The 23,336-nt window shown below is 36.7% G+C and overlaps 1 protein-coding gene across 11 annotated transcripts in view; it reads right to left on the reverse strand.

The window, feature by feature from the left end:
* Positions 1–23,336, reverse strand: part of NLGN1 (neuroligin 1) — a 400,353-nt gene that overhangs the window by 172,736 nt on the left and 204,281 nt on the right. The window lies entirely within an intron of this gene.

Below are 23,336 nucleotides of genomic sequence, written 5' to 3' on the forward strand. Positions count from 1 at the left end.
AGATTACTGCTCCTGAGCGAGGGCAATTCTTCCGTTCCTGTGATTTAGATATCTGAACTGGGTATGTGAAATTATCTAGCTTGCAAACAGAGAAAAAAAAAATATTTTAAGCCAGATCACTTTCACAGATGCCTATAAACACAGTCTTCACAAATACAGAAGAGCAAAAGAATTCATGGTAACTTTGTTGCCAGGGACTATAACCTAATATAATTTGTTATAAGCAAACAGAAAAAAATGGGGAGTTTATTATGTGTTCCTTTTTCTTTAAAATGGCTAATTCCATAAAGCTGAAAATAATTATGACCTAAATCACTTGGGAGAAAGAGCTAAGCAGGAAAAAAAATAATTGAGAATAGCTTAGTAGATGCTCAATTTAAATGGAAAATCATGAATTATAATTGGGAACCGCTTAAGAGCATTTTCCGAGATGCTCAAAACCAGAAACCAATAATCGCAAAACACAACTCTCTAAAACTGACAAAGCAAAGCAACATATTTCAAAGCAAAACTGAACGCAGCTATTTAGACAATGTAAAAAGATATTATTACAGCAAACGGGGAAAAAAGGGATAAATAGTAATAAATATAAAACTATAGGTAGGGTCTCAAGGAAGCTAGCAATAGAAACCAAAGAATATAAAATCAAGGGATGGCAGAAAATTTTGAAGTATGTAAGGGATGAAGGGAACCCTAAAATTGATCTAAAGATTTAAAACAGTTACCATAATAATGATGAAATGCTGAAGAACACAGCAACTGTTTTGTGTCTGGATTCTGAACCAACCATTGGCATATCTGAGTATGATGAAAAAAATCCTTTCCAGCATAAACAAACAAAAGGTGAGCGGAACAGCTTTCATACAGGAGGCCTAATACCATTGCCTGAGAATCTCCCTGCGCCATAAATGTTAAATATATTATATTATCAAAATATCTTAAATACATTTTTGGATGCTGAGGAAACTCAACTAGTAGAAACCTGAAATTGTGCTAATGCTAATTGGGAGAGGGATACAGAAAATCATTTGCGTTGAATTTCTCTTGACAACTTTTAGGCAAATTACATTTAGTTTCTAAAGCATTGACGTATTATACAGATAGAGTATCACATGAGATTTTTATTAATAAAGTGGGATGATTCAAAACAGCATGAAATACATTAAATTAGTTGCAAGCTGGTTGCCTTCTTGAAACTGTAATTAAAAAGAGAACCATCAAGCATCATTAACGCTCCAGTAGCACTCCATTATGAAAATCCATTGACATCAGGTATAAAAACGCTGACATGCCAATAGCCAGGTTGTGCACCAAGTGCTAACGAGATCGCGACATTCGCGTATCGTCCTTGGTCATGAAGTGGAAGGTCTTAAAAGCCCAGTCAGTCCTTCATGTTTGCTTTTGTTTTTCCATACAAACTAAAATGTGCCGACGGAAGATTAGATCATTTTTCATGAAACTACTCCATACTTTATTAGTAGTATGGGTTCCTAAAAGCTCTTTGTTGTATTTCAATTTAATCAAGAAAATACAAAAAATCTCGGTGAAAAAGTAGGATAAACTGCAGCGACAAGAATTTACTTTAATGGTATGCTGTAGAGTACCATAATGTAATAAAGGTTACAGAGGAAGCCCAGGTATCATAAAGCAGTTCCACTGACTTCGGCAGAATATTATACCTGCTGATTTTTCTATTTTCTCCATGCTTAGACTATGTCTATATTTATGAGGGGAAAAAAATGATGAAATATTAAAACAGTAAGCAGCTTGAAGATCTTCTATTTGTTTGCTAAAATTTAACACATGCTGCGGTAAAAGACCAAAGTCCTAGAAGCAAGCCGCAGGGCTTTCAGGGGGACAAGGAGCTGTCTCGGTACATGCCCTGCAGCCACAACAGCTCACCCCAAGCGCTTGGGAGTACTGCACCGAGGGTCATTGCCGCTGGGCCTCAGGAAACTTAAGGGCTCTAGATACATTTTAGAGAAGGACAAAAAAATAGGAGGTAATGTTCTTTTTGTCCTTAAGAATGGAACTCAGCTGGAATAAAGAAGGATGCGATCAAAGCAACATTCCTGACTTATTTGTAATGTGATGTAAAGATTAATAGTAGCGTTTCCTCTTGCAAGAGTGGGTCTCCACTCACTGTGAACAGACCTAGGAATGGTCCACAGCTTTTTCTTTCAGTTCTACAGGATGCTTTTTTTTTTTTTTTTAGGTTCAATTGTATTGTCAACTCAACCATTTTGTCAATTGACTTCAGTTTTTCACAATGGCATCCAGACCTATCTTTGGCAAAAAAAATAGAGGTCAGAACTTCCAAAAAGTTTCAAAACCCTTGCTACTACGATGGAAGGTCATCATAGGGGACAAGAGCAACTTACATAAGACAGAAAAGGACCACATTGCTCCAGTCTTCCATACTTATTCTGCTGCCTCAGTCACTCTCAGGGGGTACATGGACTGTACACGTGAACCCGCCCTTCAAAATATGAATGTCTCATATGAGAACCAGGGATTTGAAAATTGAAATACTGTTCCAAAGTTGCTAGATGTTTTCCACCAGATCTGCCAGGCCACAAACTGAGAGAAATAGTCAGCTTCAAACATAACTAATCAATCAATCTGGATATGATATTATTCTAAATTAAATTAATTAACTCCTAGTTATCTAAGCGTTTCTGGGTGGGAAGCTTCAGGAGGGAACCTGCTCCTATTCAACAGAAAAAGCACATAGAGCATTTGAGGCTATATTCTCAACCTGGTCCTGTAATCCATCATCGCAACAGATTGCTTTGACTGGGGAGATACTAATTTACACTGAAAGGTGAAAATATGCATATGAACACTGGAAATATCAAGCAGCGATTTACAAAGTTTTGTAGAAATAAAAACTGCCATAAAAGAGATGATAAGACTGCATTAAAAAGCTTACTCTGGACCTCTGTCTATTAAGTGACCCCAAGATGATATCTGGGTCTTCCTCTGCAAATAAATTTGGGATTTACACAGCATTAGTAAAAACAGAATGACCACACTGGGATACTGGCAAAGTGAGACAAAACTCTTGGTTTGAACAAGGTGGACATTATCCTTACGCAGTGCTGTAACATATGGGTAGTTCCCTCACTGGTTTAATAAAAAGGTGAACTATTTAAAGGAAATAGCACCTATCCAAGCAAAGGGAGAGCAAACCTGTCAGTACATATTGGAACAACAAATCACCTAATAAAGGACATATAGAAAGAAAAACAAATCTGGCAAATTCATGTCTATTTCTTCTTTTTTGCTTTTCTTTCATTGGTTTTTATTTATAATTTTAAAGACATACATACAGAGATAAGATAATGAATGGAAGAAGTAATGAATATAAAATAGAAATTCGTGTTATGAATATTAATATCAATAAATAGTAGCATAAAAGGTTAAAAAATGGAAAATTAAACCCAAAAAGACTAAGAAAGCACAAATTCTCAATCTTAATTAAAATGCATATATTAATTCAGAAAAGCATGAAAAAACCCCTTTGTTTCATCAAAAAATCCAATAAAAAATGTGAACTACAACAAATTCTTGTGCTGATGAATTGTTAGAGGAGATGGAGACAACCACTTAGGGCATAACAGAGCAGTGACATTTGTATCAAGAAAGATCGCGTTTGCTGTTTCAAATGGCCACATGATCCATAGCTGCATTTGGGGACCCAACAGAGCCCTGGTGATTTTTAACTTCTTTGAAAGGTACAGCGCCAAATACCCAGCAAGAATAAACACTTACGGTTCAATTGCCGTAACTCTGAAGCCTTTCTCTAGGGAACGTTCTTTACCCTGACAACATCAGCGTGTTCAAACCAAGTCCCAGCCCACCTATGCCCTGTGTTTAAACCTTGCAAGAGCAGTCAGTGGCTTGATGCAGAAACAAAGTTGAATATTCCCACGCACACAGCGACAACACTAAGCAGAAAAGGGGGAGTAAAATAATTAAAACATTAACTAGATTGAAAATTAAATGGCACGGATCATTGGGTAGCTCTGCGTTGGCTTATTGACTGTTGATAGGTTACTTCAATTATTTGCAATTTCTCCTGCAGTAACATCAAGGGCCCCGTTGTGCTACGTACTGTGCATACGCGCCTGCTCTTAATGACTAAATCTAAAAGGAGAACACATGGGAAGTGACACAGAGTCATAAAGGGGTTAATGGACTTAACCAAGGTTACAAGGCGAGATAATAGGAGGGATGAGAATAAAATAAAACAAGCAAAGACTACAAGCCATACCTCCTATCCCTCTGTCACGCTTAAAATAACCCCTTGATTTAGACAAACGAGCTTCACAAGCACCTGGCTTTAACAGTCTTAACACAACGCATCTCAAAGTCACCTCATGACTTTCTGGTGGTGTCAGTGGAAAGATACGTCTGTTGAAAGACTACAGGTCTGGCACAGAGGTCAGGAGATGCCACTTGGGCTGCATCCTCTGCCAAATTTTTGTGTAATCAGGGACGAGCTGCTTAAAACTTTTGTAGACACGGCAGACTTTCCTGCCTCTCAGAGGGTTATGATAACACTTGTTAATGTGACAGAAATAAGGCCAAGGAAAGATACTTAGAGCCAAAGTGTTGCCTGATTCTGAAAACGTTCTATGTAAAACAGGCCTCAGCTGCAGTGAACGAAAATTCAGAATTTACACTGTCCTCCTCGTTTTGGATTTTTCAGTTTCTTCTGTCTTAAGTGCTAACTGTAGTAATAGCCGATTTCTGACACAATCCAGTTACAATGGTTACATGCCTTCATAATGCTAGCATAATTAAATTAGACAAAATCATGAAACTATAATATTACTTATCAAAACAAAGTTTTAGTTTGTTTACACATGCTGACACACCTCAGCTCATTTTCTTAGAAGAGACCAATATATCAGTTTACATCCACTTCCTATTGTTTCCCCTTAGCTATTAATGAGTCTAGTTGCCATAGATTTTGACAAAGTTAATATATTGCTATTTAAAAAAATAACTTTTACAGTAAGCTTCACCAGATGCATCAATACTTTGGACTAAGCGTTATACAGCTGATATTCATCATGATGTGCATCAGAAGTAGAAAAGCCTGTTGTTAAAAATATATATATAAGAAAAAAGAAATCAGAGCACAGACCCAATCGCGTATTTTGGTCACATTCTCCGATTCTGCAATATGCCTGTAATTACTACTGACAAATTTTCTGGGACAGCAAATGTAGCCGTTGGGGATGGAGGGGTTGTTTTTTGTTTTTATCAAGGGAAGCGTATACGTTTCCATACTTTCCACTTTTAGAATGATTTTTCTGAGCTTTATATTGTTGAATTATTCTGCCAAACTATTTACCATTTGCAGGACTTTGCTGTTAAAGAAGGGGCAAATATTTAACATCAAATAAGACCTTCCTGAGATGCTGCTTTTACTAGCTGGTACTCAAAGGTGGTTCACCTAAAAGCAGGGAGAAATCAGGCCAGTGAAGGAGAACTTAAGAGAATGACTGCCCTTTTCAATAGGAAAATATTTTCTTTTGCTTTCCATGACCTTTGAGGACGGCTCAGCTCCTAGCTGCACATCATAAAAAAAGTATCCAGGGAGGAAACAGAGAATTTGTGGCTTTGTTTAGTTGTTGGGTTTTTTTGTTTGTTTGTTTGTTTTCCCATTGAAGCACCAGATGACATTTCTTCAAATGATTTTATCTCCTCTAATTTACTGTTTTCACTACAACTCATTCCTTGGAGCCTACTTAAGCTAGAGTCCAAGTCAAACATCAAGTGAGAATCTCACTTTTCCATTTGTTTACTGAATGCTTTCTTTGTGAAGAAATAGAATATTTCTTTCTGTAATTTCAATCATCTTATAAACTCTTGAAAGTAAGACACGTGCTGACACATACTATTTTCAAGCTAGTGACAGTCATCTGAACTACCATGAGGAAAAACTGACCGTTCATCTTGCAGGAGTGAGTTGTTTATGGTAAAACACTCTGATGAAACGAGCTCTGTTTACTTCCCAGGGGGCATCTGCTATTCCAGCAGGTACAGATAAGGTGTTTCGCCTTTGTACCATGCTATGCGTCTACACAGAAGATGCCGTGTGTTTTTGCATATAAACCACTTGCCTGCTGCTCTTACTGCTGCATTTCTAAGTGCTTGCAGCTGCTTCTTAGATTTTTAGTTTTTACCTAGGACAAATTTGTATTTAATTTTTAATTTATTTTTTTGAGCAGCAAAGTTACCAGCCTGAAGAATCCATCTGTTACTCATGTGTCAATGCCAGTTTTCCTGGCTTTTTGAGGATAGTTGTTTGGGTTCTGTACTGGGCTTTCTGCTTCCTTATCTGAGTTCAGTTGTGTGTGCAGGAAACAAAAAATAGAGACATTCAGAAGTATTCATTGGATTGTACTAAATGAATATTCATTGAACATTACTGGGTACGGCTACCTTACACATTCAAGTTTAATGACTCCCTGCGACGACAGGACAAAGTTAATCGGGGCAACAAAAGTGACTTCAGCGTAACTGACCACTTCCTACTTGGGTTGACTTCAGCTGAAATTATGGTAAGATCACATCTCCAAGAATCTCCCCTCGTTTTTTTCAGGCTGACCATCCAATATCAGAGGATGCTCACGCGATATGTACAGTGCAAACTTTTGTACTGCCAGAATACTTTCCTGAAGCTTAGAAGAGACGAGCTACACTGTCTCTCCCAGTAATATTATTCTGACTAGTAAAAGAAATAGTTTCCTATGATAGATCTCTATCTATCTATCATGATAACAGAGATCTGGAGAGTCAAAGCAGTTACAGAGTCCATTTTGTAACTGGTGTAAAATGTGATTACAGGTAAAAAAGGTATTGCTCTAAAAACTACAACAGATCAGCTCTTACGATGTGGCTCTTAAACAGCGCCACATCTTGGGATTTTAAATGCTTACAGTTTTGGGTGTTCTCGTCATGTAACAGTTTGGGAAAAATTATTTTATGATAATAAGAGATTACCCTTAAGGAAAGAAATTTGTCATCCACGATGCAAAGAGATTAAAGACAATAGAAGATCACATTCTAATTAAAAAAAATACAGTAAATTATAATCTACTAAGCAAATTGCCAATATGTACATCTATTAGCTGTCACAGCAATGAACTGCATCAAATTTATTAACCAATGCTTGTGTCTCATTTCCACAACTGAGGGAGAAAGATGAATTTTTACAGCTAGATTTACAACTAAAAGCAGAGGTATATTGGAATTCTTGACCAATACTCAAATGCTGTATGTCTATTTACAAATTAAATTTGGCAGTCTATCATTCTTCTAACAGAGAATATCAGAATGACCTATACCTTATGTTCTCGTTTCTTTTTTTTTTTTTTTAAATAATATGTGTCAGTAATTTAGTGTAATTGTGGCGTGTTAAAGATAATACTAGTTATTATGATACTCATCCTCTATTATTTTCTCCATCTATTCTTCCTTTTGGCTCCCTAACAATTAATATCTCCTACAGATCACGCTTATCTGTTCCCAAAATACTAGCCACAGTTTTGTCAAAGGACCTTTCTTAATCTTACCTTAACTATTTCTGAAATACTACTGGAGTAGGAATCAAACAAGAGGGGAGAAGTTGGTTGTTTTTTTCAGAGATATAATTCTAGCAAAACGTCCAGCACTATTCAAATGGCCTATTCGAGACAATTTACTCCATATGATGAATAAAGAGCCCACATAAAAAAATTAATTTGGGCTCAATACTTAAAGGTTTAAAATTGACATTCAAAAGGAAATGAAAACCAATAATGTGTGGGCTGGGGATTACCACAGGACTCAGGAAGGAAGATGCCTTTGGAAATTAAAGTTCCGGGTTTACAGTAGGATAACTAGTGATAAAAATCATAGTCTATTTTAATAAACAGCAAGAATGAAAAAGGAAAGTGGAATACACTGAATACTCGTCTAAATGGCAGTATTTGAACAAAACAAATCAAATCTCTGTATGACAGAGGCTCAGTTTTTTTAACAACTATAATAGTCAAATCCAAGGCTGTTGTTATTTGGTGTAATAGACACCCCAGAAGAAGAAATAAATACTTTTTTACTACTCGGATTTGAGGATATATTCTGAAAAGAGAAACTGCAAGCAGTGTTGCTTTATACAGCTTTCAGAATGCAAAGGTAAAAACTAATTACTTTGTTTAAATGAAGCAAAAAAAATACACTTTTCCAATTTAGGTAACAAAGAAAAAAATTAAATAATATTAACAATTAATAATTGTTAATTAATTGTTAATTATTATAAATAATTGTTAATTAATAATTGTTAAAGAAAACCTTTGGGCTTTTTTTTTTTGGATGAATTTTGGATTTTGGAATGAATGATTATTCACTTACAGGATATAGCTCTCTGAAGATCTCAAACGGCTTTATAAATATTAATGAATGATGATAGCTTTATAACAAATATAATAAGTACAATTTTCTATTCCACAGAAAAAGAAACTATGTCACAATCTTTTTTACACAAGAAGCGGAGAGGAAGCAAAAAGAAACCAACTCTGATTCCCTGCTCCTGCATTACAAAGATTGTTGCTCCTTTCGTGTTTGATATCAAGTGGCGCACTGCCTCCATGCCAAGGATCTGGTGCCTGAAGCACTCCTAGAAACCATTCTGAAGACAGGGAAGTTTAGAACATCAGGCGGATACTGTATTTTTTTTAACATGAAATACTATGTCTTCTGTGGAACAAAACTGTATTCAAGACTCTTTTCACTGGAAACGTTGTTGTATTATATTTGGCGGTCATTATTTCAACGTGGGAAGATGGAAAAAATGGAAGGTGGCCTTGGCTACTCAAAGGGATCATCAAACTTTAGTATGCTCTTATAATACATATTTTTATATTAAAGGCATAGACATAGAAAATAAGGAAATTACCTTGTTTACAAGTCATCATCACACAAATTTGTATTTCATTTTTACTGCTTTCTAAAATGCTAATTACCTTGCATTTCTTTCAGATGGCAAATGAGATATTTTTAATAAAATGTGTGCAGAGGTGCTGTATATAATACTTGGAGAAATGGTAACTCCTTAAAAAATACAAGTGTCACTATACCAATAAAATCCCCACCCTAATGTTGATGTAATTTTGGGACAACATATACTGCTGACAAAGAAATGCAACCTAAATTGAGCTATTCACAAATCATTGTCTGAGAATCTGAGATTTTCTTTTGGGAGTTTGGGAGGGAGTAGTATGAATTTATAGGGAGAAAAATAGGTATCCATGATCTTAATATGCTTTAAAGAAGTGATTAATACCTTTTTGATATTTAGCACAATTTCTGTGATCTTTTCTATCTAAAGTAAGTATTAAAGTCAATTTTTCCATTAGACTTTTGATAACACAAGCAGCATCTGAGACCATAAGTGCAGTAAAACTTTCTGATCAGAAAAATGATTAAGAGCTCTCCAATGTCCTGAAAGGGCCCTGTCTGCAATGAGTAAATTTTTCTGCCTCCTTCAGGTAAAACAGAGAAAGATCTCTGAAAGTAATTAAAATTGGATGTGGGAACACGTATCGGACCAGGCGATGGGGATGAATGTACAATCTCACTTACAGGTCAAGAAAGTGAGGCTTATGATCAGCTCATGAAGCTTGACAGGTCTGTACATGAGAGAGAAAGATCTGAATTTCCTGAAAGAAAGATGGGGAGGAGATGTGTAAGTAACTGGGGTGTGAAGGATTTGTGAGAGATTAGTTTTGGTAGGGCAAAGTTCCAAGTTAGGTGCCTACAAACACTTATAAGTACTCATCTTTTGAAGGCCTGAAAGGACCATTAAAATAAGTTCATCTTTCTCCTGGAATACTGCAAACCAGAAAATTAAACACCTTCATTATAGCAGTGAAACCGTGTTTTTCAAAGAAACAGCAATGGAGTAAGGCAATAAATTTCCATTTAATTGCAACAGAAAGTAGGAGCCTGATTCATTCACTCAACAGCTATGCAAGGATTGCCCGCTCTCCATACAAGCCAGAGAAATACCATAAAACGCCAGGCTAGGAAGCTACAATACGTGGGCTGGAGCACCTTAGGAACTGAGCTGGGTTTTTCAGGTCTTTGGTAGATCCCTACGTAACGCAAACCTGCAAAAAGCAGGCTGTGATGGAGTTCTATCAGAGGGTTGCCATGTTTCCTAAGGAATCAGGCTGGGGAGCCCAGCAGTGTGGAGATGTCTGAGGACAGCGCTGAGACGCAGGGAAGCACTGGGTAAAGGGTCCAGGCTGGGATAGTCTCGGCCACCGACGCCTCTGAAATAAAGTACCCAGACAACCACACTCACTTCGATTTCATATCAGAAAAATGAATTTCCTCACTCAGAAAGCAAGCCTGGGAGTAACCTAAAGTGCATAGAACGTGGCTACCTCAGCCAGAAACATGAGGTACATTTCTTGACCATTTAGACATACGCGAAGGCTACCAGAATAGAAGAGTTTTCCCAAATACAATACTCCTCTTTGTAGCTCAGCCTTTTTCTTTAATAAAGACTTTGCTATATAAAAAGGGGAACCCTTGTCTCATCAAGCTTGTGATTCAAGGAGATTCCCTTCTTTTTGAGCTCCCAACAATGCCACGTATTTCAAGTTCTGCCCTCTTATAAGCTGCCAGACTTTTTCAGATGACTCCAGTGACCAGTGCTCACAATGTCATCATACAAATTGGCAGATACCTGTTACCAGAAAACTTTATTCTTGCCAGCTCAGACATCAGTAGGAGGTAACTTACTGTCATGCACAATTACATTTCAGTGGTAATAACACTCCAGTCAAGGAATTTCTGCTGCAGCCCCTTAACAATACAGTTCAAGAGCGAGGGTAAGTGGCAAGACAGAGTCAAAAACTCAAAAAGAAGTTTGGAGTCTGACTAGGGCATGTGCTGAGTTCACATTCCCAAAGGCAATCAGTTAGCAGTACACCGGCAAATTGCCCAGACTGCCATAAATGACATACACAAGGAAATATATTCCCACTTTTTTTCCTAATTATAACCAAGGAACTGCATTAAAATTCTTTCTACCATTCTTTATATGTTGTTCTTAAAAAAAAAATACTGAAAACTAACATCAAAGAGGAACAAATGAAGAAGGGAAGTGAAAAAAACAGTCTATTAGTAATTTACCCTAAAGGAAAAAGCAAAACAAAACAAAAGCAAAGCCCAAGGAAGAAAAAATAGCCATTCAGTATATTCTGTGCCATCGTAAAAGCGAAAGAGAGTAATTTTCTAAGCATTTTTATGAGTTGGGAGAAAAGTTATCCCTTTTGCCTGCATAGCTGAGTACTGTCATGGGACACAAGAAAAGCCAGAGGCAAAACCAACACAAAACAAACAAAAACCCAAACCCAACACTGCCTCCCCCAAAATCTTCTTAGTCTGTACAAACAATTTACAAACGCAAATTATGTTTTCTGCCTCAGAATGAACAGGGTCAGCACAAAATTGTTTGTGTAAAACGTGTCTTTAATAGTATTCTTTCTTTTTTTTTCGGTCTCAAAAAGGTGAGTATTAAGAATAAAACGAGAATGTCACCCTGGTGCCTCCTTCTGTTCAGTTCAAGATGGGAAATCAAAAAGCGTCTGCAAAAATTGTTACGATGCCAAGGATGATACATCAACATGACCTTTTTATCTGGTGTACAATCTCAGTGTACCCAATACCAAGACAGACATGTCAAAAGTTGCAAATAAGTAGATGATGTGAAATGATCTATACCATAATTATAGAAATGGTCAGTTGTGTACCACCTTTGCTTTCGTAATAAGCAGCTGTTCAGATCTATTTTTAAGGCATAATTGACTCATCCTTGTTTGCATTTTATTTCTGTATCACCTGGACCACAGAGCAGCTGACTGTGTTCAGGATTTAATCTTATATTTTTATGTCCCTTTCTTTTTAAAAACAAAACCTTGGAAGTTTTCCATTCAGGTAAACAAGCAACACCTGTACAAAGGATTTTTCTAGCTGTTACAGCAAGAATCTTTCACAGCAGTTGTTCATAGGCCAAGTGATGCCATTAGATCTGGTGTCACTAGGGAACTCGTATAGGACAATCTAATAATAGTGGGAAGGCTGCTTTCTCCCTTAAGTTCCTAGGAGAAATAGACAAGACCTGATGTTAGAAAATGAGAAAGTACCAGAAAATTATCTGCCTAAAATGAAATCCCAGGATAAGTGTTTAACCCGCTAAAATAGATGTCGAAGACAAAAGCTGGAAAGAAAGGAAGATGTTAATAAGTGTCTGAATTTTAACTTGCATCCTCACTAGTTCACTAACTCTGGTGCTCCTTCCCGTAAAATATATTACATCTGCAGTGTTCCATTTCCTTTATACTGTTCCCTTTGGTAACTTTGATAGCTCTCATTAGCAGCTGCCCTTGATTTATCCAAATTTCCAGGTTAATACACGTTAAAGACGGAAGGAGCCACTATTAGCATATAGGCGTACTCTGAGAAAGGAAAGGCAAAGAATACTCTCTATGGTGATCTCTGCAGAGACCAATGATTTGTATTTCTGTGATTTACGCCGGATTTAACAACAGCAGTTAGAAAGCGAAAAAATAGTATTTCACACTTTAGATTGATATATTCTAATGATGACACAGAGATGAAGAGAAGTCTGAGCTGGATATTACTAACTTACCAGTTCCAGGTGAAAATCAAAACATTCAGATAGTTGTGGGTTTTTTTTGTATTGACTCTTGTCCATTGCCAATGACGCATAAATAACTGATATTTCAGAGACTTTGGTCACTATCGACTGTGGGATAGATTTTTTTTGCTTGAGTATAATTTCCATACATTTCAAGTAATCATTTTATAGGCACAAAGTAAAACTTAATTTCAGGTAGGAATCCACTTCATCCATTTTTACTAATCCCTTAAAACCCTTTTCACTTTTATGCACTCCTAGTCCACGTACATTTCAGAAATAGGACACTATTAAAAGAAATCCTTTCCTGGTCAGAATCAAGAGTGTGTGAAAAACTGCTCTAAAGCAGATGGTTATCTGTGAAGTGTTGAGGAAAAAAAAAAAAAAAAGAAGAAAAAAGAAAAAGATAAATGTCATACCAAACATTTGGGGTCTCTAATTATAGATTATTTCACTTAAAGCGCCTTATTTCTATTATGGATGGACCTATATCTCTTTAAAAAACAGTAAGTTTAATTATAAATTAAACGCAAAGCTAAAAGGCATCCCTCCCTGACTATCTGAAACACTTAAAATATTTTCCTTCAAGATTCCCCATCTCCTGAATATTATGTTTTGTCTTCTCATAGGCTGAGGGATTTGCAAAAGCAGCATGTGAGATATCTGCACTAGCGGCACGCTGATCAGCCTGTCAGATGGCTGTTTTGTGCCAGTGTTTTCAGACGGTTAGATCAGGAGGTGGCATTGCCATCTTCGCTTCTCATGGACCCAGGGCTAGACACTTGGGAAGTCGCTTTTCTTGTATCTCACCTGGGATAGAAGCGTCACACGTATTTTATGAGGAAATCATGAAGATTAAATGTGTTTCATAAAGTGATGTGATACCTCCAGTATATGCCAAGGGTTGCTGCATAATAACCGTAGCATATGTGTGTGCCTGAATGTATGTACATATAATAATAATATATAAGCACATATATACAAGTACACAGCTCTTCTGCAGTCAGCACAGAGGAGTCACACTATCTTTCCTACAAGACTGTTTCTGTGGCTGACCTAATTAAGGATAAGAAAAACATTGGCACAGACAGCAATTACTCTATAGAAAGTAATTCTTAGTTTTTAGAGAAGTTTCTGATTTCTTCTTTTACATATCATCTAAACCAAAAAAACTGTTGCGAGATCAGCCACAATTTTTCCCATTGCAAGAACAATACAGACTGGTATTCGTTGAAAAAGTCTCCATCTACATAGGTTTCATGGAAGATGCTTGCCAAAATCGGTGCAGCCTGTTGCTATGCATGGTGTGCATTTAGCTGGCGTAGGCAAAAGCTTGACCCGATTCACCACTGGGTCTCAGTGACGTTGCTCTTCGGAAGACTTTGACATTTGGGCTCGCTATTCTTACTGATTAGTAAAGCAACATTTTTTAATATTCCCTTACATTTCCTTGTTGTTTGATAGACGTTGATACTCAAACTCTCACGCCCTTATGTGGCAACCTTATCCACATGAATGCAATTAATTGAGGTGAAACAAACTGGACCGCTTACTGAGAAAAACATTCATGTGCTTAAAAACTTGATGAATACTTCAGCTGTTGGCTTGAGCTAAAGAAAATTGCATCAATTTTATGCAAGAACATTACTTCAGTAGCCTCTTTGACGCCCAAAATCGGCTTGAGGAAACACTTGATAACACATCTCATTTCTTCCTACAGTTTTGCTGACTCTGTTTATCATCGGATTGAAACACAGGCACTGCATTTTAGTTTCATGGTCTGATACGTGAATTCTTATATATGTATAGACTTATATAGGAAATTTACATAGCTGATCACTTTTTAAACAGATATGAGCAATTCAGCTTTTCTCTTTGGAAGCCATGGCTTTCATTATTTTCCCATGTGACCTGAGAGAAAGCTCAGCTTCTCTGAAAATACTAACAAAACGCTTGACTTTATTTTTACAAAACATTGCCTTGGCCAGTGGCATACAGGGTAGGTATGGATTCATTTCAAACTGGTGGAGTTAAAACTTTTCAGTAAGAAGAGGACTGATGATGAGTAAGTCAGAAAGCAATGCAAGGTGTAAAACAAAAACAAAGATTCGAATGGAATGGATTAAAATATAGCTGAATTTTTACAGAGGCTTAAAAGACCATTTTATAAGAAAATAGTGTTATTGTTACTATTTCTTGCATGGAGCATCATCCAGTATCGGGGGAAACACACGATGATATCTGTAACAGTTTAATTTTCCAGGTAAATCTAGAAGGTCTTTTTCTGTGATGTGTCAGTACAATCAAGCCAAAAACATCAAAAAATGTCAGAATATTCCCAAAGGCTTGAAATACGAGAATTGCAAAATCAACAAACTTTTGCATAAGATAAATCAGGCAAATTAATTTGAGACATCTGTAGCTGCAGACACTGTAGTGGGAATGGCACGCAGCCTATCTGATTGCAATTACTCCCAAGACCTGCTTGTGCTGTGGACATAGGGTAAAACAATAACGTATTAGGCCACATTCTACCTTAAAGGCCCAAAATGTTCTCATAAAATTCCACGGCACCTTTATCAGAAGCTAAATCGGTGTGCTGCCCTGTGGCCAGGGTTAGATTTGCATAGTGCTTTTGCCCTGATAAAAAGAACCTGCCCTTCAGGTTTGACTGGAAACTTAAATACCTGTTTTGTTTCAAAATCCTCTGGGAAATCTCACTTTGTAATGAATATAATGTCAAAAAATGTCACTTATAAGTTGGCTTCCTCTATAAAAGATTTTTTGGAACAAGCTGCGGTTGCACTGCAGTTCAGTAGTTCACTGCTATCTACAGTAGCACTTTGTAACTCCACTTTGAGGAGGCTGGAGTCCCATAGGGAACTATTCTTTTTTCCAGTATATTTGACATGTTCAGCTGTTAGTGCTCATTATGGTCATTATGAGCTATTACTGCTCATTATGCTGTTAGGCAGATGACACCTAGATTTACTGAACTAATGGTGATGGGGGTGGAAGAACCTTTCTTTTTAGATGCTTGAGCGATGAAAAAGGAGAGCTAAAAAATCTCGGAGATGAGAGGAAGAAAAAGAGGCGTTGAAAGAAACACTGTACTTTCAAACTCAAAGCAGTGATATCAAATCAGGGATGCCACTCAGCATTACGTGTACACGTCCCTGTTACATTCGTCTCCCTCTTTTTTTCTCTTTACTAAGCTCTAGAAACCATATATCTCAACTACTAGAAACAACAATGAATCTAAGCTAATTAGAAGAATAATTACGATACTACTGTTCTATTTTCTCTGTGCCATCCCTCATGCAATGACACATTTCACTTTGGTGACTTACTTTACTGATACAATTTCAGATAGCCTTAGGCATTACAATTTAATTATTCTCTAAAACAAAAATAGAAATATTGGCATAAGGCAGTTTCTGAAAATAATACCACGAGCTATACAGCAACAGGACTCTCTGGAAAAACTATTCAATTATGTATTTGCTTTTTCCATTATCTATTAATGAACATCATATACAAATTTAGAGTCTGAAAACATTTACCAGAAATTAGCAGCAAACAATGTTTGTCCCATAGAAACTTACAACACAGTGGCCAACAGGTTAAATTGCTTAGATAAGAGTTATCGACACAGTCGTCTTTTTTTTTTTAACCATCGTTATTTCTTTTTTAAAGACTTGGAGGAGTTATTCTGGGGGGAAATACGTGACTAGCTCTGACGTTTGATTTAGTTTCACTGGAAATTAAGCTTTCTTTCACTTGAAATTAAGCTTTCTTTATGTGAAGGACAAGAGATTAAACACAGCTTCCTGAAAAATAAATGGATTATAATGCCAAATTTTTGGTTTCTCTTCTATTACTACTGCAAATGTAAGGATACAGCGTATTCCGGCTTTCAGATCTACGCAAGTCCTTTATTAACTTCCCTGTGTGTCACACAATTCAACACAGCACTCGAGCTCCCTGACAAGAAACCCTAGAATAGAGTCTCTGAGGGTTTACGGTACTGTAATAGCTTTAAGTATTATGCACTCACTAGTGTAAAGTGCCTAGTATAAGCTGGAGGATCAAGGGAAAGGAAATGCCATTGCTACCTGCTATTTGGTGTAGAACAAGAAAGAAGCAAGTAATAATCTTTCCCCTCATGGTTTCCACTCAGCTGTGTACAGGCAGGCAGCAAGGCCAATGTTCACTGGCTGAGACACAAAACAAATGCGATCAAGATGAAAGTGTGGAATGAGACACGTTATATTAATCTGCCTGTTGCATCCCAGAAATCAAATATTTGGCCTGTACATAGCTGGAGCACTGGAAGTCTCAGAGTCATACGACACATCTCTCTCTGTAATGAACCAAAGAGAAAGTCATTAATGAATTGGTCAGGTATAATTAACAAATAAATAAATGATATGCAGTGGCATTTGCGTAATACAGCGTAGTTTTAACAATCTGTGTATTTCCCGTACTGTCTCTTCTACTGAGAAATAATTGTAGAGGGGACTAAAAATCTCTTTTTCAGATCAAACCAGCCAAAACAGCGTATCACAACGTTGTGATACAACATGCCAGCTCCAACTCATGGCGTGTCAGTTCTTTCCTGCTGGCCAAATTTTCAGTGGTGGCAATCTCTGGAGAAAAAACGTTATGGAATAAATATGCATATCCTTCAACATCTAACAGATTGAAATGAAGTTGTTTTCTGTCGGTAACAACAGCTTGTATCAACTTCAGGTGGGTATCATCATGACAGGAGCAATGTAACTTCTAAGTAAATATAAATAAATATAAATTCTGACTTAATTTTCTAATTGTTGATGAAGGAATCCTCTGAATAGCCTTCTGTTGTTGAGTGGGCATTGTCTGATGGCTAATCGTGCACCAATAATTATAATCTAGTGCTTTCCTTATGATTGAGAATTATACTGCCAGATGTCATGAATGCAGTGGACAGTTACATCACATTATAAATATGGGGCTTGATCCAACACAATTAAAAGTAATGAGTTTTTTTACTGCCTGAAATTTGCTAGAATCAAGGCCACAATTAAAAGATAGGGTTGCACTTTTAAAAGCAATCTATGCATTTGTGATTTATCTATTCATAGTACGCGATAATCTTGCAACTATCTTGTACATTAAAAAGTCAGTACGGCTGTAGTTTTAAGTGAAAAAAAGTGTTTTCAATGATCAGTTCCTGTTTCTTTAAAAAATAGACCATTTTTAACACCGTGATCCAGTAAAATACTACAAAGGCTTTAAGATAATCAAGAACAGGAAATTAATTTTCCAATAAGCGTCTTTAGAATTAGTAATGCTTATTTTACAATTGATAAGTAAAAGAAATACGGTCAAATTGAAATCACACTTATTCTGCACTGAGATTCAAAGGGAAAAAAATATTTATTTTTTCCAGTTCCCTTAAGAACAAACTGCTACTATTTTCTTCACTGTATTCTCCAAGACTCAGATTCTATAAACATCTATTATATGTTCATTTTATACATGCAAGCAATCTGACTGCAATCAGTAGAACTCCTCATATATATAGTTAATCAGGAACAACAGAAATAATAAGCAGTTATAAAATCACAAAACTATTTTTGCAACAAAGACCAAGTATTAAGAAAGGAAACATCAAACTCATGTTTTTTTTAAAGGGTCTAGATTTTCTCCTGTACGCTTTCTGTTTGTTATGCTCCTGACATAGTTTTCTTTCTCTCTCAAGTTGTCCCCTTGCTGCAGACAGATATGAAACTATGGTACTGTCATTGACATCTCTTCGGAGTTGTACCATTGTAAGTGAGAGAAAAACTTAGTGTAGCGAAATCTTTAAAAGCTTTGACTCGGGTGTTATTAGAGAAGGATGTCGAGGTTACCGCGTCATCCAGAATGTGACAATGTGCCGTACGCTGAAGAGCGCTGGATGAGTGTTGCCCTCAGCAAGGAGCAATGTGCAAATGGCACAGCTTCAGATCTGAGAGCACAGTTAATCGTGTTTGGAAAGTAGAAGTGAAACTAAGAAACTTAAAAAGAAGTAGACGTTTTTCTGAAGGGATGAATGAATAGGAGAAAATGGAAATTATAACACAGGAGAACAGTTGGGTATAGTAGGAAATGTAATTTTATCTAACTGAATTAAAAGAAGCATTGAATTTTATTTTTAAGTTGTCACATAACCTACAATTTCATTCCTGGTTTTAAGTAATTACATATATTAGTAGTATTTGCGAGATCATCAGTGCTGTTCAGTATCAGTATTTGATATAAATCCATTTCTATAGTGCTATGTGTTAATGATCATAGTACTTTAAAGAAAGTATTTAATAAACACGTTTAGAGTTGCTTTAAATTACAAAATTGCTAAAACACCTACATTCTCCCTTTCCTCCTTTTGACGTGCCACAGGAACGTTTGCTAGCTTGGCATAAAATAAGGAATCCTGAATTTTATACTGCAGCGAACACCTGATTGTTTGTCTTGCCGAGTGTTAGTGGTGACCCAGGTAGCACTGTTTTATAGGCTGAAGACCAAAGTGCAGCTTACCCATCAAAATCACATTCCAGCCTTTGTCTGTGACTCTCTTAACCTTGTCTGTACTTAATGTGCTTTACACAGCACTGAAAAATACAAATATAATAAGATGTTCAGAAAGCCCTATTTTGGCGAGTGGTCTTTATTTCTTGACTTATCATAGTATTAGCAAGTTCTTTGCTTGCTTCCATCTTTAAAACTACTATGATATTCCTTCTGAAAAATGAGTGACTTAACATACAAAATACATTTTTCTGCTTTCACAAAACACATACTTCCATTTCAATGATTCACCGTAGCAATACTTACGTTAAAAAGTTGGTATTAATGAAAACACTTAATGAAATAATGAGGTTTATTGCTAGCATTGGTTTCTCTTTTTCATATTTTTTTTAAAACTAACATTATTTTAGGAGGATTTTTTTTAAGGAAACGCAGCAAATAACATCAGATATATGTAAACTCTCTCAAGGGAAGACAAAAAAAACCCCATTTATCAGTTGTATTCTTACAGAGAAATCCCCAAAGATGTCTTTAAAACTGCCTTCTAGATTCTGCAAGTTGTTAAGCATGGGACATTTAACCTGCTTTTTGCAACTGCTTCATTCCAAAGCATTTCCCTACTTGCATTTACTGAAAACTGCTATTAAAAGTACCTTCAATCTGCTTTATACATGTCAATTGCAGAAAGCTATTAGCTGTAATTGGCAATTTAATTTTTTTTCCTTTTGCTGCTTTTAGTGTATGATCAGCTTCCAAAAAATAAGGTTTAAGAATTTCACTAATGTACCCTAAGCCATGTATTCACCCATGGCGTAGGCAGTTTTTAGTTAAGAAATTGGTCTTCATCAACATGTGATTTTTCAATATGTGTCAAGAGATGTGAAAAAATATGTGCTCAGGAATTGCCAAATTGTGTGGAAAAGGAACACTGAGATGAGTGACAGCACAGAGGAAACATCCTGGCATGATGCAAACAAAGGAAAAAAATAGGATGCCATGTAGGTCAGTGGCTGGTAGGCTGAACCTAAATAATTGTCATCAAACTAAAACAAGCCAACATTTCTTAGGTATAGGTACAGTTTACACTGGATCCTTTCCCAAGAGGAAAAACAGGCAATGAAGGGAGAGAAAAATAATCTTCCACTCACTTATAACTTGCACACGGTCTTTAGGACTCCTCAAAATCAGGAGCTCCTTTCCAGAAAGCTCAAATTCCAACTGAAAAAGCTACAGTGTAAGACATCACTTGATCTAACCTGTGACCTTATGATTCTTAACCCCCCCAATATTTAATTTCTGGGTAATACTAGCATAAGTGCAAGGTTTACCAAAAGAGCTTGAAAGGCTTAGCTTAAGCATGAAAAAGGTTCAGCATCTCTGCGTTGGACCTAAGTCACTGGAAAGTTTTCAGGAGACAGATCATTATCTCTCACTGCCGGACTGTCAAAACAGCGCTAGTTTACTCCATTAGGACGGGAGAACAAGTAATCCTTTCTGAGCCTGGGAGCAACAGGCTGAAAACATAGCAAGTGAAAGTAGATGATATACCTACTCATGTCAAAAAAGGTAGTAGTGTGGTTACTGCTTTGCAGAAAAGCATATTTTTTGCCAAAGACAACTATAACGGGCTAATTAATTTCCATGAGAGACCAGTCTACGCAGAGCCAAGGTTTACAAAGACAATCAGGAGTTAACAATTAGAACAATTCATCTGCCCCTTCTCAGTGTTTGGTACCCCACCGCTATGCCTAAAGATGACAGAATCACAGCCTTGAGGTAGCAGGGACCTATGGAGATTGTTTAGTCCACCGTCTCCCCTGCTTAAACCCGGCTCAGTTACAGCCAGTTACTGAAGACCACGTCTAGGTGGGGACTGAACATCTCCACACACCGGAGACTCCACAACCCCTCTGGGCAAGCTGTTCCAGTGTTTGACCACCCTCACAGTAACAAAGGGTTTTCTTACTGGAATTTCCTGTATAATTGGTGCCCATTGCTGCTTGGCCTTTTGTGACACACCACTAAGAAGAGTCCGGCTCTATTTTCTTTTTTTGGAAAAAATTTCCTCATTCCATCTAAACTTAAATTGAAGCTAGTGAAAAGCCAACTCCTTCACAGCTTGTTTTAATTTCTTTTGGCTTCCTGCATATTGCTTACTTGGCAGTGAAAAGTTAAGAACCGTGTTCTGAATATGTTTCTGCTGGGTTCTGCAACTTTGCAGGATGACTTTAACAAGTAACTATTAGCACACATTGATCGTCACAAGCAATTTTGTTTCTTTCAGAGTGAGATTGATTATCTTTCCCTAACTCGTGCAGATCTCCGGGGAGGATACACTGAGGAACCCCAGAGAATGGGATGGAAAAAGCTTTTAAAGGACTCAAAAGTTTTAGCACCAAAAGACTGACTAAGCGCTTCTGTAGATGAAAAGCGTACTCTCATGACAAAAGCTCTCCTCTAAAGAGTCAGACAAAGGAACTTGGTTTATCTATTTCCATCAGGCAAATGCCAGCGCTCAATCATTAACGTGAAATAAACCTACTTGGGCTCATTTTTCAAAATTATTTTGTTGGAGTGTTGCAAGAGAATCATATAAGAGCGGAGAAAGACCCACATACTACTAGTACAATGGTGAAAATTTGTCCAGAGTCATTCTGGAACATTGTGAAGGCTTCAACGGCAGTGAGCCACAAAAGTGCTTAGAAGAATGGGAATAACAGAGGAAAAACAGATAGACCCCGTTTTCTTTGGTGCTCTAGGCAGCAGCCACAGAATCTCCACCTCCTTCGGAGGCACCACACCGAGTGGTTCTCCTATGGATACAACATGTCATCACTGATTCTTTGGTATAAAACACATAACATTTCCTATTTGTGGTTGGTCCTAGTAAAAATAGACAAGTTTCTAGCAAAGCTGATTATTCCTAATGACAGCTGCTTGCAACTGTTTTGCAAGAGAGCCTGTTTATGGTCATCTGGAACCGGAAGTGGTTACAAGACAACAGTGTCTGCAAGAGGAGGGCTTTTTTTCAATGTCCTTAACATTATCCAGACTTGTTCTGACCCTCAGCTACGTCTTTGATAGTAACGGTGGGTTTTTTCATATTTTGTATGTCTGAAGAAAGAAAGGTTAAAACCGAGCATTTATTTTAGATAATACTTTTTCAGAATTATCAGTTCCACTACACCTACTGAATGTGCTCCTGTTTGTAAATTTGTTTGCACACAGTACTTTCAAAAGAAACTTATCAACAAAAACATCTGCTGCCATGACTGAATTTGAACCAGAGATCAAAACACTACCTATGAAATATTTATAAAAAGAAACTAGCCAAAAACTACATACAAGTTTCAAAGGATGAAAAAACGCAGCATTACGTGCTTACGGAGAGGAAAGCAAAAGGAAATGTATGCATCATTTTAAAGCTATTTAAGAGTGTAACCTTGAATTTCAAATTGCGATAATCACTTCCATAACATTTAGCTTAGAGACAAATGCAAAGATGGAATTTGGGCGCTACCGTAGATGTTGAATTTTGTGGTTGCTGGCAAATGCAGGTAGTATCTTGTTACTTATCAATAACATTTCTAAAGCACATCTTCAGCTGAAGGAAACTCACGTTAGAAAAGATCTATATTAGCAAGGTAGATGCTAAGTGAATACTATTCTATTAGAAAGAAAATATATTAAATAGTGAGTACATTTCTATTTTAAGTTATCTTTTTAATACAAATTCAAGAACATAATGATAAAGAAAATCCAAGCCACGTGCATCCACACAGCTATTAATAATAACAACAGTAGAAACTTAACAATGAAATGGTTTGTAAACTTTGAACACACAGGATATGCAAGCCCATGAAGTGTTAAAAAAGAAAATTTTAAATTATCAGATAGAAATGGTGAAAAGAAAGGTAATATCCCTTTTATTGTGAACATTTCGCTTTCAGTCTACCATAAATTAGCCTTCCTAGTTAAGGACTATATAAAAGCAAAAGGAAAATATTTAGAGAATTTTTTTCAAGAGGCATGTAATAATAAAGTGAGTAATTAT

The sequence above is a fragment of the Larus michahellis genome, chromosome 6, assembly GCF_964199755.1.
Source record: "Larus michahellis chromosome 6, bLarMic1.1, whole genome shotgun sequence".
NCBI lineage: Eukaryota > Metazoa > Chordata > Aves > Charadriiformes > Laridae > Larus > Larus michahellis.